The sequence below is a fragment of the Pteropus medius genome, unplaced genomic scaffold, assembly GCF_902729225.1.
Source record: "Pteropus medius unplaced genomic scaffold, Ma_sr-lr_union100, whole genome shotgun sequence".
NCBI classification, from domain to species: Eukaryota; Metazoa; Chordata; class Mammalia; order Chiroptera; family Pteropodidae; genus Pteropus; species Pteropus medius.
In genome coordinates, this window is record NW_024349801.1 from 16977553 (window position 1) to 16990328 (window position 12776).

At 38.4% G+C, this 12776-nt stretch overlaps 1 long non-coding RNA gene across 1 annotated transcript in view; it reads left to right on the plus strand.

Moving 5' to 3' along the window:
• Positions 1 to 11679, plus strand: part of LOC120623017 (uncharacterized) — a 56062-nt gene extending 44383 nt beyond the window's left edge. The window contains exon 4 of the long non-coding RNA XR_005658625.1: positions 11567 to 11679. This is a non-coding gene — a long non-coding RNA (uncharacterized LOC120623017). The remainder of the gene's footprint in view (positions 1 to 11566) is intronic.
• Positions 11680 to 12776: the final 1097 nt, after the last annotated feature.

Sequence of the window (12776 nt, forward strand, 5' to 3'; positions counted from 1 at the left end):
ATCTTTTGCTACTTTGTATCACGGAAATGTTCACAGAGGGGCAGACTTATTTCCAGTTGATGTTTACAAGCATTATTAACCAAGACAGAGGGAGGGATACCTGGTATCTGGCAGGAAACCAGATAAAAATACTTGCCACTTAAAGTTTGCAAATAAACCTCTGTGGAATAATAACAACTATACTAATAATTATGTTGTTGTCAGTAGGAAGGTGGTACTTCACAATACTTGTCATACCGCCCAAGGCTTTCATTTTCAAAGAGAGATTATCAGAGAGATTTGCCAGTAGCGATTATAATGTACTTAAAAATAAACCAGTCCCTGCCTCAGTGATTTCATCGCCAGCTCTCCAGAGTATATCCTGTGCTTCACCTTGAAAAGACAGATGGGATCCAGAGATTAAAACCACAGGCTATCATCACCTTCAGTCCTACCCATGCTAACTTGGGGACAGTAGTGCAGACTCAGCATTACTCTGGAAATAAAAATTACCCCACCACAAAAGGGGGATATGTTGGGCTTTGCTTTTCCGGGAGCCTTAAGAAGAACCACAGATCTTTGAAGAAGTAAAAATGAAATTGAGTTAGGTGAGCTAGGTACAAGAACTGCCAGACTGAGAAAGTCAAGGAGGTGGGGAGTAGTGAGCAGTCATGACTGGGAGCTAGTGAGCTTATGTGAGATTTGTAGGAAAATTCGGTCCTGCAGGGTTGAATCCTTTTGGAAGGTCTTTACCCTGGACATTGGGGCTCTCAGTGTAACGCTGTGAGCCTAGTATTGGACCCAGAGCATGAATGGAAATGTCCCCCTTCATATCCCCACCCTCTAAAGAGGGCTTAATGGCATCAGCCAATTTGGCAATGAGAACAAATATCATGTACTCTGTTGGGGATGCAGAGTTAACCCTTATGAATCTGCTGAGGTAAATGAAGTTAACAATTTGAGGTATATTTCCAAGACCTACAGTGTAGTCTAAAACTTAAAAGAACTGCCTAAAGCATTAAAATTCTTAGGGTTAAATCTTGGCTCTATACTAAGAGATGACTTTGGGCAAATAATCTCACTTTCTTATGCCCTTAGTTCCTCATCTGAAATATGGGGTGATACTGCTACTCCTTAGTGATTTCATGAAGATTCAATGAATGAATTAAACAATTCAGGTAAATAGCAAGGAGACACTCAGTAAATTATGTAGACAAAGTGGTTATCTTCCCATGTAAATATGTAGATGATTCCAATATTTTTGATCACTTCAAAATATTATATTTTATGGGAAAGCATGGTTGTTTAGCCAGTCTGGTATTTATAGATAATGTCATTACTTCCATTTTTGTTTTTTCAAACAATGGTAAAATAATCACTCTCGTGCTCATATTTTTATGCCTTTAAGAAAGTATTTCCTATTATAATTCCTCAAAGTATAACATAGTTAATGTCTATCATTAACTTGTCCTCCAAAGGTTCTTTGAGTCTTAGTAGACAAAAGCATGTTTGTGGGAGGAAGGACTGTCTTGAGGAGGAGAATGTTCTAGATTGTAGAAGCAAATGTACTTAAAAGTGTGGAGGTAGACAAGAGCAAGGGAAGGCTTCACCCTGTGTCTGCATCCTAGAATGAAAAAGATGCGGCAGGCAGAGTTGTTGGGCAGGAAAGAGATCAAGAAACAATCTAAACTTCATCCATTTTCAGATGCTAATAACTGATAAGCTCTTAAAAAGTTGTGCCTTATCAAGTGATGTGGGTCCTCTTTAGTAGTGGCAGCTGTCCACTAGAGAAGGAGTTCTCAAAGCACAGAATACAAACCACTGAGGGTATTAAGGGCGATTGTTCATGTTAGTATGAGCACGTGATAACAAATGTTACAAGGTATAAAAGTGTAACTTGTTCATTAATCAATTAGTCCATTCAATGACTTTATTAGGAATTTGTCTTTAATATCTATTAAAACTTTCCAATCTCACTTTACACAATAAAATCACAAAAAATTAGGTATCAGGCTGAGAATCTTCCGGAAGCAATAATTTCTGGCATTGTTTTATTATCATTGTATTTATTTTTATATAACCTTCTACTTGTGGCAATTCATGTTAATTTTCCATATTTGAGAGAGAGATTTTCTTTTCAAACAAATTAAAACATGTAAATTTTAATAATGGAATTATGAGAAATACCTAGCTAAACTGGGGGCAGTGTAGGAAATGAACTGAGTGATTTCTCCTTTGTCAGCCAACCCTGATGATTGCAACTTTTGTTTTACTGTTAAAATCATTGTAGACAGCCAACTGTATGCCTTGCTGTTATTCAGACGATTCCAAAAATTAAATCAGCTTAAAGCACATGTGACTCCTGCATTGGGGCGTGGAGCTCACAACATGAAAGCGGTTGTCCCCAAACCTTCTCCCACTGGTGTTCCCATGACAGTGGCCACAGCCTCAGAGAAAGCCAGCCTGAGTTTCTGGCTATTCGTTTTAAAAGCCATTCCTGGAGATGTTTCCATCATTGGTGTCCTAAATCCAGTTTGAGGATTGGTTTACCAAATTTAAAGGGTTTTACCCAGCCTCAGTAAAATGGTTTGAAAATTCATGTTTGTCATTGCCCTTTGGAGAGTAAACCCAAGAATAGTTTCATTGCAACAGCATACTCCCAGCACAAACATGGCAGATGCTTGAAATTTGGAGATCAAATCCAAAATTTTAGAAGCACCTTTTTTTTTGTATACCAAGAAAAAGAAAGTAAGCCCAGAATTGGCCTGATTTGACTGGTTATTTATTTTTTTTCTGAATCCCATAAATGGAACTGCATATTTAGGAATTTTATGTTCACATAGCATTTATAGGTTATCTATGATTCCTTAAGATTTTGAAGAGTTATAGCTCTGTACTAGGCTTTCCAATAGTTTTTTTTTTTTTCCCAATGCCAAATAGGCTGAAATCTACCCTGGGAAACTGGTGAGGATTAGATATTTTTTTTTAGGTCAGAAGTTAAAAGATTCCTAATACTCACAGACATTCTATGTCTAGGAATGTTTGTTAATTTGAGCCCCACTCTCTTTCCATGTGTATCTTTAATCTCCCAACCAGCTGTCTCCCATAAAAAGATATTTCTGTTTTTAGTTACAAATCTGTTTAGAGATAAAACTCACTCATAAATACACAACCATATGCAAAGATTTTTTTTCTGCTGACAGTATAGAAATAACTCCAGATGAAAAATATTAAAGTTTGTGTAGAAATAGAAAATGCATTTTGCTTTCCTCGATGGAGGCCCATGTTTTATAGATGTTCGAGGTCTTTTTCTGTCTCTGTTTGAGCCTCTCCTGGAGAGCATGATTTTCTGTTACTTCTGTGGTTTAGTTCTTCTTAAAACAGCCACAATTTCTGGATCCTTCCTGGCTGAGGAATTAGCTCCGTGCAAAGGCAAGTGTTGGTCAGCTAAGGAAAAGGAAGCAAGCTAAGAAATGCATTGCCACACATGTGCTTACCATTACTTGGAAGACTGATTCAAGTCCCTACTCCTAATTACTTATGAGTTAACTCTTCCTGGAAAGCAGGTGAGAGCTTGTACTTTCTTCTTCTTCTGTTTCTTTCAAAACTTAGTACTGTGTCTGCCACAAAGTATTTGATCCATGTCGCAACATCTTGTTTGCTGTTAATTGAACTGTTATAATCTTATTATATAAGAAAAATGTTCAGATATCATTTATTTCCTAATGATTTAGAGCTTAGTACTCCATCTCTCCCACATATTCATTACCATTTAACTTAGTTAAAAAGAAAATGTTCCCATTTTTTTCTCTCCTGGATTGATTGTTACTGTCTGATCATACCTCTTACAACCATGCTCTGCTTCCTGTTGAAGCTCATTCAGTAAAAGCTGATACAATTTATTGAGACCATACCTTGAACAATGGTAAATGAAAACAGATTATTGCCTGTACTTCATCAACCATCTGTTACTTCAGTAAAGTAGCTCCTCTTAGCTCCATTTTACAGATGAGAAAATTGAGGCTCAGAGAACTTAAATTACTCAAGTTCATTAGACAGATTCCTGGCTTATTTGACTCCAAATCATATATTTCATGCTATGAGGCTGCATTCTTTAAACAGAAGAATGGAAGGAATAATTTTCAAGTGAGTCTTTCTATATATTAAATGGTGTGATGATCATTTTCTCACTTTCATTCTATCCTCACCAAAGTCTGATTAGATCAGTATTAATAACTCCATACAGAGTTAAGGAAATGAAGACTGAGACGACTTCTGTAAATTATCTGAAGACATAGAACCAGCTCATGGATACATGTTGCAGAGAACTCAACATTTGGGGGAAAATTGTCTTTGGTTGAATTTTCATTTATATAACCCAGACACACTGAGAAGCTAGATTCATCTATTTCAGGATATAGAATTATTGAATGTACTTATCCTAGTATTCAAAGTTGCAGCATGCCCTGAAAGCATTAACCCTGGTTTTTAAATATTTGCTTATAGAGCTTTATGCTACAGATTCAAATCACCAGCTTCTTTCCAAAACTGCAGCTGATGCTTGCTGACCAGAAGGTCACCTTGGGCATCTTCATGGTCGCAACAGAGATTGCACATTCTCTCTCTACCTCAGTAACATTCTGTCCCCCAATCTGCTAATCTTACAAATGGCAAAACCAAGACTCTGGAGGGAAAGGCATTTGTTCAAATCTTCCCTCATGGTAATTTCTTTATCCACTCAGACATACTAAGCCAATAAACAAAGAACCTGCTCTTTTCCTCATTTCTTCCTACATCCAATTGATTTTTCCTTAGAATCGCCTCCTCAGTTTAATGACTGTTCTCCTTCCTGTGATTTCTCTGTTTAAACCATGTGCATGCATGGTTAGATGGTGGTTAAGATGTTCACATAAGGAAAAAATATATATGTGTAATTTTAAAATATATATGTTTGAATATATATATTTAAATTAATTAAATTATATAATTATACATGTGTTTATATTATATATTACACTTACACATAATTAAATTATATATTCTGCATAATATGTACATGTATTATATATTATAAATATATATTACATTTTATGTTATATAATTATATACTTATTATACATGATAATTATATATATAAAATTTTAAAATATGAGTTACTTCAAAAACTACTTCAGAACATCCTAACTTATGTTTTGTTTACTTGTGCATCCATTATTTTCTCTCCATGCTTCACAAAGCCCACCAGAGCAAGTGGCATTTCATAAACATAATCCGATTGTCCCAACACCTCTATGTGTATCCTCACATGTCAATTTCTAATAGCCTATGAGAGTAAGAAGAACCCTGGAACAAGAAGGACCCCCCTTTTTTTAATTGAAATAAGTAACATTTTACTTAATGCCAACTTTTCCTTTCTCAAACAACAACTTCATCTTTCATCGACATAATATATATGTATGTGTGTATATATATATATGTGTATATATATATACACATATATATATAATCTATTTTTGTCCTTTTTTAAAATTAAATTTATTGAGGCAACATTGCTTAACAAAATTATATACATTTGAAGTGTACAAGTCTGTAATACATCATCTGTATATTGCATTGTGTATTCACCACCCAAAGTCAACCATCGCCGTATATTTGACCCCAAGAAGGGCCCTTTAATGTCTAGTGCCAGCATCCCTGCCTAACCTTATTCTCCATTATCACCTTCAAACTCCAAAGGCTCCTACTTGACTGAATTTCCAAATGCTTTTTACATACCTCAGATCTTCCTGTTACCCCAGCAGCTATACATATGCCATTCCCTCTCTTTGAGTACCTTTCAGGGGGAGAGTCAGGTCCAAACTATGTCTCCTGATACCAAGTGAGTGCTGTTTGACTGTGGTGCTCCAAGCAATATTAAAAATGGAAGAGTCTGTTAAAAAAATGCTCCATGTGCTAATCAGAGTTGGGGGCAGCCCAAGACCATTTGCCATTCCCAGAGGTAGATACTGCAAGTGAAAAATGAGCTGACAAACTTGAAACTCTTTGCAGAAACCACTGGGGAGAGGATCTGGCAGCTGAGCAAGCCAGGTTAATACCTGAATTACAAGGTGTTCATGAGCACCCTTAGTTGCAGGACTCAGCTGTGAACAAAAGCCTCTGGAGATGGCACCAAGTGCCTGCCCTGCTGCCACCTGGCCAACAGCAATAGGCTATCTGATTCTTTTAGGCCCCGTTATCCGCTTAGGCCCTGGGGAATCACTTTTTTCTATTTTAGTGTTTTTAAAAAGCATCCATTGGGTCTTTCCCAAGGCATTAGAGGGAGCAAGAACAAAGGCTGGTAGCCAGGCTTACCTTGGCCTCAAATCTGTTTTGCTTCACAGATGAAAATTCCTGTGACATCACTTTGTGGTAGTATGTCAAGCTTTGGGTTTCTTAAAATAATAGCATATTAAAATCATGAATCATGAAGACAACAAGAATAGCATTTATTGTACTTCATAAGCTGAGGCATTTTACATACATTATTTTATTTCTCCTTAATTAAAAAAAATTAACATTTCTAGTTGAGAAAACTGGTGATTAGAGAGGGTTTACACAATTTACTCAAGAGTATACAGCTGGACACTAACACAGGCAGGCAGGATTTGAACCCAGGTCACTGTGATCCATGCTCAACCCCCTTTTTCCCCCACTACATGAATCTTTGTGCGTCCGTTGCAGTTTCCTATAACAAATTTGAAGCCTGAAAGCTTTAAGTTTGCGAATCAGGAAGGCCAGAATGTGAGTATTAAAATGATTGCAGATATAACTCTGGCCATTTCAGGAGGCCCTGGGCGGATTGTCTGAGGTTCAGGTTTTCCATTCTAGGCTGGCTTATAAAGCATAAGGTTTCATTCTTTAACAGAACTCACCCAAACTTCCTCGAGTTTTTTGCCAGAGAATAAAATCTTAAACACACTGATAATATCCGATATTTTTCAAAAGTTTGTCCAAGAGAAACAATATTCTTGGAATATGGCCTGGAGTATATAGTGTCCATCTAGTCCTCTGGGGACTCTCATTGAACTCTGGATTAAGCCAGACCATTGGCCATCAGCAGTGTACCTGCAGAGTATCACATTCTGGTCCACCTACCACCACCAAGACATCCTGCGGAAGTCTTTCCCTGGCCCAGCTGGGAACTGAGGGCCAGGAGGCAAGACCCTGATTACTGGGTTTGCAATTAGGATGATGTCAGTGCATGTTTTGTTACTTCTGGCTGACCAGGATTTGGGGTCACTTTCAACTTGTGCCCTAGTTTAAGAATCAGAGATGGTTGTCATAATTCTGAACAAATGATTTCCTTGTAAATGTATGTAATCTATTCCATTAAAAGTAAATGGCTTTCCTTTGTCCCAAGTAGTATGGTAGGACCTAAGAATAAATAAAAGCAGAAAACCAAACATGGCTCCCACTCCCATGGGGTTTGAGTCTAGAGGATAGAAAACACGTTAATCCACATATTATACTCATGAATATGTAATTCCCAATTGAGATAAGTGTTGTAGGTGAAAAGGATGGGGTTTGGTGGGAGTATAAAATAAGAAGACCTGATTTAAACTAAGAGCATCCCTGCGAGAATGACACATGAGTTGAATGGACAGGACAAACAAGTGTTGGAGCAGGTGGTAGGGCAGGGGTTGTGTGACAAGGTTAACGGCTGGTGGAAACTGCAGGTGCAGAGGGCCTGTAGCAGAAGGGAGCATAGCTCGTTTGAGAAACTGGGTGAAGGCCACACTATAGTACAAGCTTAGAGGCCAAGAAGAGAATGCCATTATATAGATACAAAGAAAAAGACAACAGAGCCTCAAGTCCTTGTGAGTCAGGGGAAATATTTTGTTTTGATCCAAAGAGCTCATGTTCTAATGGAAAACCATAAGATCAGTGGGTCTCATGGCGTGGTCACAAGACCAGCAGCATCAGCATCACCTGGAAACTTGTGGGAATAGCAAATCCTCAGGCCCCACCCTGGACCTCCTGCATGAAACACTCGGGTGGGGAGCTCAGCAATCGGGGTGTTAATAAGCCAACCAGGAAATTCTGGTGCAAGTTGAAACTGGATGAACACTGCAGGGACATGAAACTTGGTGCAGGATGTCAGTGGGGAGGGGCAGAGTCAACATGATGAAATCAGCATCAGGAGAAGACCACCCAGGCTGAAAGCACTGGGCGGGCTGGGGAGGTCTGAGGCCTGGCAAGAGTAGTTCAGGATAAGGACTCATATTTGGCTGCATTTTATAGGTTTGCCCTTGTGTCTCTTTGTTTCATTGTCTTTGCCTACTTCCGATGTATTTTTCCTTTATGCATTACATTACATTTAAATTTCCCTTAAATCTGTTTTAGAATAAGACAGGAGACATATAAAGCATGAACATATTTTTAATTAATATAGGGAGGTTACGCATTTATGAATGATCCTCGCCCACTTGAGGATTCCACCAGAGGTCATTTCAAGGGCAGTGTAGTAAGACAGTGGTCGCTTACAAGATTTGCACAACCTCCCCCCGCCGCTGCCCCCCTGCAAGCTTCATGACAATGGAATGGCCTCACCAAACTAAATTATTAAATAAAAGCAAATCATGTGAAAATACGTTTTCAAAAATGGATTCTTTCCTGGTTTATTTCTGCTCCGGTCCCTTGTTTTTAACCAGAATTCAAGACATAAAGTGCTTTGAATCCAGCAGATTTCAGAGAATGAAATGACCGGTGGAGCTAAGAGGGGCTATGCGAAACTTCCTTGAAAGTGGTGCAGGTGCAGATGAGGAAGGGCCTTCAAGCTGGTGGTATTGAGGACCCCAACCTGCATGCTGATACCTGAGCCCTGTCTCCAGATTTGTGATTTTGCTGACCTGTGGTATACCTCAGGCATCAGTCTTCTAAAAACCCATCCATCCGGTGGTTCTAATGTTGATCCCAGATTAAGAACAGCTGTACTGATATCTTGGAAAAGGGCTGAACATACAGTGTACTTGGAAATGTAACTTGTTTACAGAATCATCTGCTCAACCAATGGCCTGGCATATTTAGCTTTCCAGAGGCAAAGTCTTGAAATCAAAGATGTGGTCTCAGTATTGAGCTGTTAGACTGTCCACATCAGAATGTTATATGGTATGTCTAGTGTTTCTTTGGGGCCTAGAAATAACCTAGAAATAACTTCTTATACTTAACGGGCTGGAGTTTCTCAGTGACACTCAGCTGGATCCAAGTCATCTAAGGATAGTTATTAAAGAGGTAAATATATGTACTCATCCCAGACTACAGAATCAGACATTTTGGAAATAGAGCCTTTGAGTGCTGTACAAGAGATTCTCATATACTTTAAAGCCAAGCTCTGTAATCACCTGCTCATTCCTTCATTCGAGAATATTTGTTAAGTGCTTATTGTGTGTTACGAACTGTGTTTGGTGCTGGACATGTGAACAGATAGGTTCGGTTCCTCCCCTCACAGATTTGTCAGTCTAGTCTTTTGTCATTTTTCTCTCTCCTTTTCCAATTTTATAATCTGCATTTTGTTTGCTTGGTTTCTATTAGCTTTAGTGGTCTTCATATACTAGTTAGAAACTTAGAATTACTGGAGTTTCTAACCTGTTAAAAATGTAATCGCATTATTCACCAAATCCCAAGTAATTGGGTCTGTCAAATGCTTATTCACTCACTCCTTCACTGATTCATTCACTTATTTTTTCACTTATTTATTAACCCATATATCTATCCATCCATCAGTGCCAGTAAAGCCTTCATAATAAGATAAAATCATACTTTACTTCATTAATTTCCAGTCAATTAAATAAAATAAGGCATGTTTTCTTTATTGGGAGGTTACGCGGGGTCTGTCTGCATTGAATCTATACCTCTTGGATCTCATTACTTGGCAATTTGATGATCATGTCCCAGGGACAGAAATGCAAACCCCAACGTGCTTGTTTATTTTGCCAAGTTTGTGATCATGGGTGCCTGGTGGGAACATGCTTGCTGAGAGCACCCGTTTCTGGGAAAACACAGGGTTCGCCTGCCGTCTTCAGTGCGATTGACTTGCTCTTGCTTAATGATGATTCCACCATTCCTAACGACCCATACCCTGCCCAGCTCTGCTAAGAATGTCAATCTCCTTGAAAACAAGGCTCAGGTTTTATTGCCACTTATGTCTGCTAACTCCTTCCGTTAATGACATCGGTCCTAATGAGGATTAAACGGTCTGACTCCTAGCAGTGAGGACTGTCAGAACCTTAATGGTGCTGCAGCCATTTCGTGCATGTCTTAGTTGCTAATGTTGCCATTTTTTTTGATTGAGACACTTTGGCAAAAGGTGGAATGTGGGGGCCTTTCCAGTGAAAGAGAGAGAAAGAGCAAGCTCAGACATATTTAGTGGTGTTTGATAGTTTACCGAGAACGTTCACATCCACGATCTAATTTGAAACAGCCAAGGGAGAGAAGTAGAACAAGGGGTGGGTGGGGGACATGCATTTCTCAGATGGCATGTGATTTTTGAAGGTACATGAGAGAAATGGTAAAACATACAATCCAGTTCACCCGAATTCAGGCATTAGCACTCTTTACAACCTGGCCATTCAAAGTGTGTGGTCCATGGCCAAGCAGCATCAGCATCTCCTGGGACTCGTTGGAAATGCAGAATCTATGGCCCTACTCCAGATCCACTGAATTAGAATCTACGTGTTAACTACCAAGGTTTGCTGGCCAGTCTTACATATGTGACAACATAAGAAGGACCGTGTTTCACATATACCACTGTTTCCTACTCTCTGCCCTTGAAATGACCACATCGCTGATACTCATTCTTGAATGTAAGTGGGGGGAAAACCCCACCTAGGTGTAATCCTTAAGAAATAGTCTACTATGTGGAAAATATGTTGTAAATAGAGATGTCTTAAAACACTTTATGTGTACAGTAATAGAGATTGAGTAAATTGTGGTACCTCATACATAATTTTTGCTGCTATTGCAATGTGTTTAAATAAAAAGTTTTTAATAACTAGGGGAAATGCGCATATCTAAGATAGTTGAAAAAACATATATAAGTACATATAAAATAAATTTAAATGTATTTAAAATAAATTGGAAAAAACATTTGAAATATGAAATGATTTTAATCACTTTTTAAAATAAACTTTGTCTTTTTTTAAATCCAAATTTCATTTTAGAGCTGTTTTAAATTTACCAAAAATTTGCGAAGACAGTTTTGAGAATTTCCATAAGCCCCACACCCCGTTTCCCTTGATATGAATATCTTGCATTAGTTTGGTACTTTTGTGATAATTAAGAAAGCAATATTAATATGTTTCTATGAACTAAAATCTACATTTTATTCAGATTTTCTTATTTTTTTTACCTAATGTCTTGTGGGTGTCTCAAGGTCACTGAGGACACCGTAATGCATCTAATTACTGTTGCTCCTCCAGTTCCTCTAGGCTGTGATAGTTTCTCAGAATCTTTGTTTTTGATGATCTTCACATTTTTGAGAAGCACTGTTCAGATGCTTTCTAAAATGGCCCTCAATTAAGAATTATCTGCTATTTTCCTCATCGATTAGACTGGAGTTACATATTCGGAGGAGGAAGACGACAGAAGTACCACTTTCATCCCATGATGTCAAGACCACATGGACTCAAGATAAAGTGTCCATGTCCACTTTCGTCACCTGACTGAGACAGTGCTTGTCAGGTTTCTCTGCTGGAAGGTTATTCTTCGTGTCCTTTCCATACAGTGGTCTTTGGATAGAAGTCGCTGTGCACAGCCCACAGTGAAGGAGTGGAGAGTTATGTTCCACCTTCTGGTATGTGGAGTATGTCCAATAATTATTTGTGATACTTCTGCATGGGAGAGTTGTCTGTTCTCCCACATTGATTTATTTATTCAATGATTCATTTATATCAGTATGCACTCGTTGTTTGCTTTCTACTCAGAAAATTAATCCAATACTACTTCATTTTGTTGCTTTGGTCACTGGGAGCTGTTTCAGTTGGCTCCTGTGTCCCTTTGACATAGCCCCATTGATGATATTTAGTTTTAGTGCTTTCTTACTTTCTGGCATTACAAGATGCCCCAAGCTCATCTTGTATATTTTCTGCCCCAGTCTTGGAATAACCCATTTACCAAAGAGCCCTTTTTCTTTGTATTGGTGAATAGTATTGGAAACCAAGATCTGAGAGCTAGGTGTGCTCATTGTCACCAGGGTGTCACTGTTTCAGGTGTCCACCCCCAGGCATTCTCAGCTGACACAGTAGGAGAATCTACATATATATACTAAAACTGTGTATATGCATGTATCTATAAATGTTTCTATATATTACCACCTGTATCCTTATTAAGCTAAACATGAATTCGTGCTGCCTCCAACTCTAATCTATCACCACATAAATCATTCCAGGTTTTCCCTCCTTTCTTCTTTGTAACCTCCCACTCAAGAGTGAGAAACCAGGCTGCCACCATCATTTGCTTAATTGTTGAATTCCGAGGCACATGTATAGTGGTATGAGAATTAATCACCCCTCCCCCATGGAAAACAGCTTTATAGATGAGAGTACAGAGCTGCTGTACAGCCCCTTTCGCCTTTATCTAGACTCCACTCATTTCCAGAGGCACTAGGTTATCATCCTTTCCCTTCACCCCCTTCAGTGAGGTGGTTTCATATATTTGTAAAATGGTTAGATTTTTTTTTTATCATATTATGCATTTCATTCTGGGTTCTCCTAAACTCCAAAATGATATTTGAAAAATTTACATATGTTAAGGTTCACTCT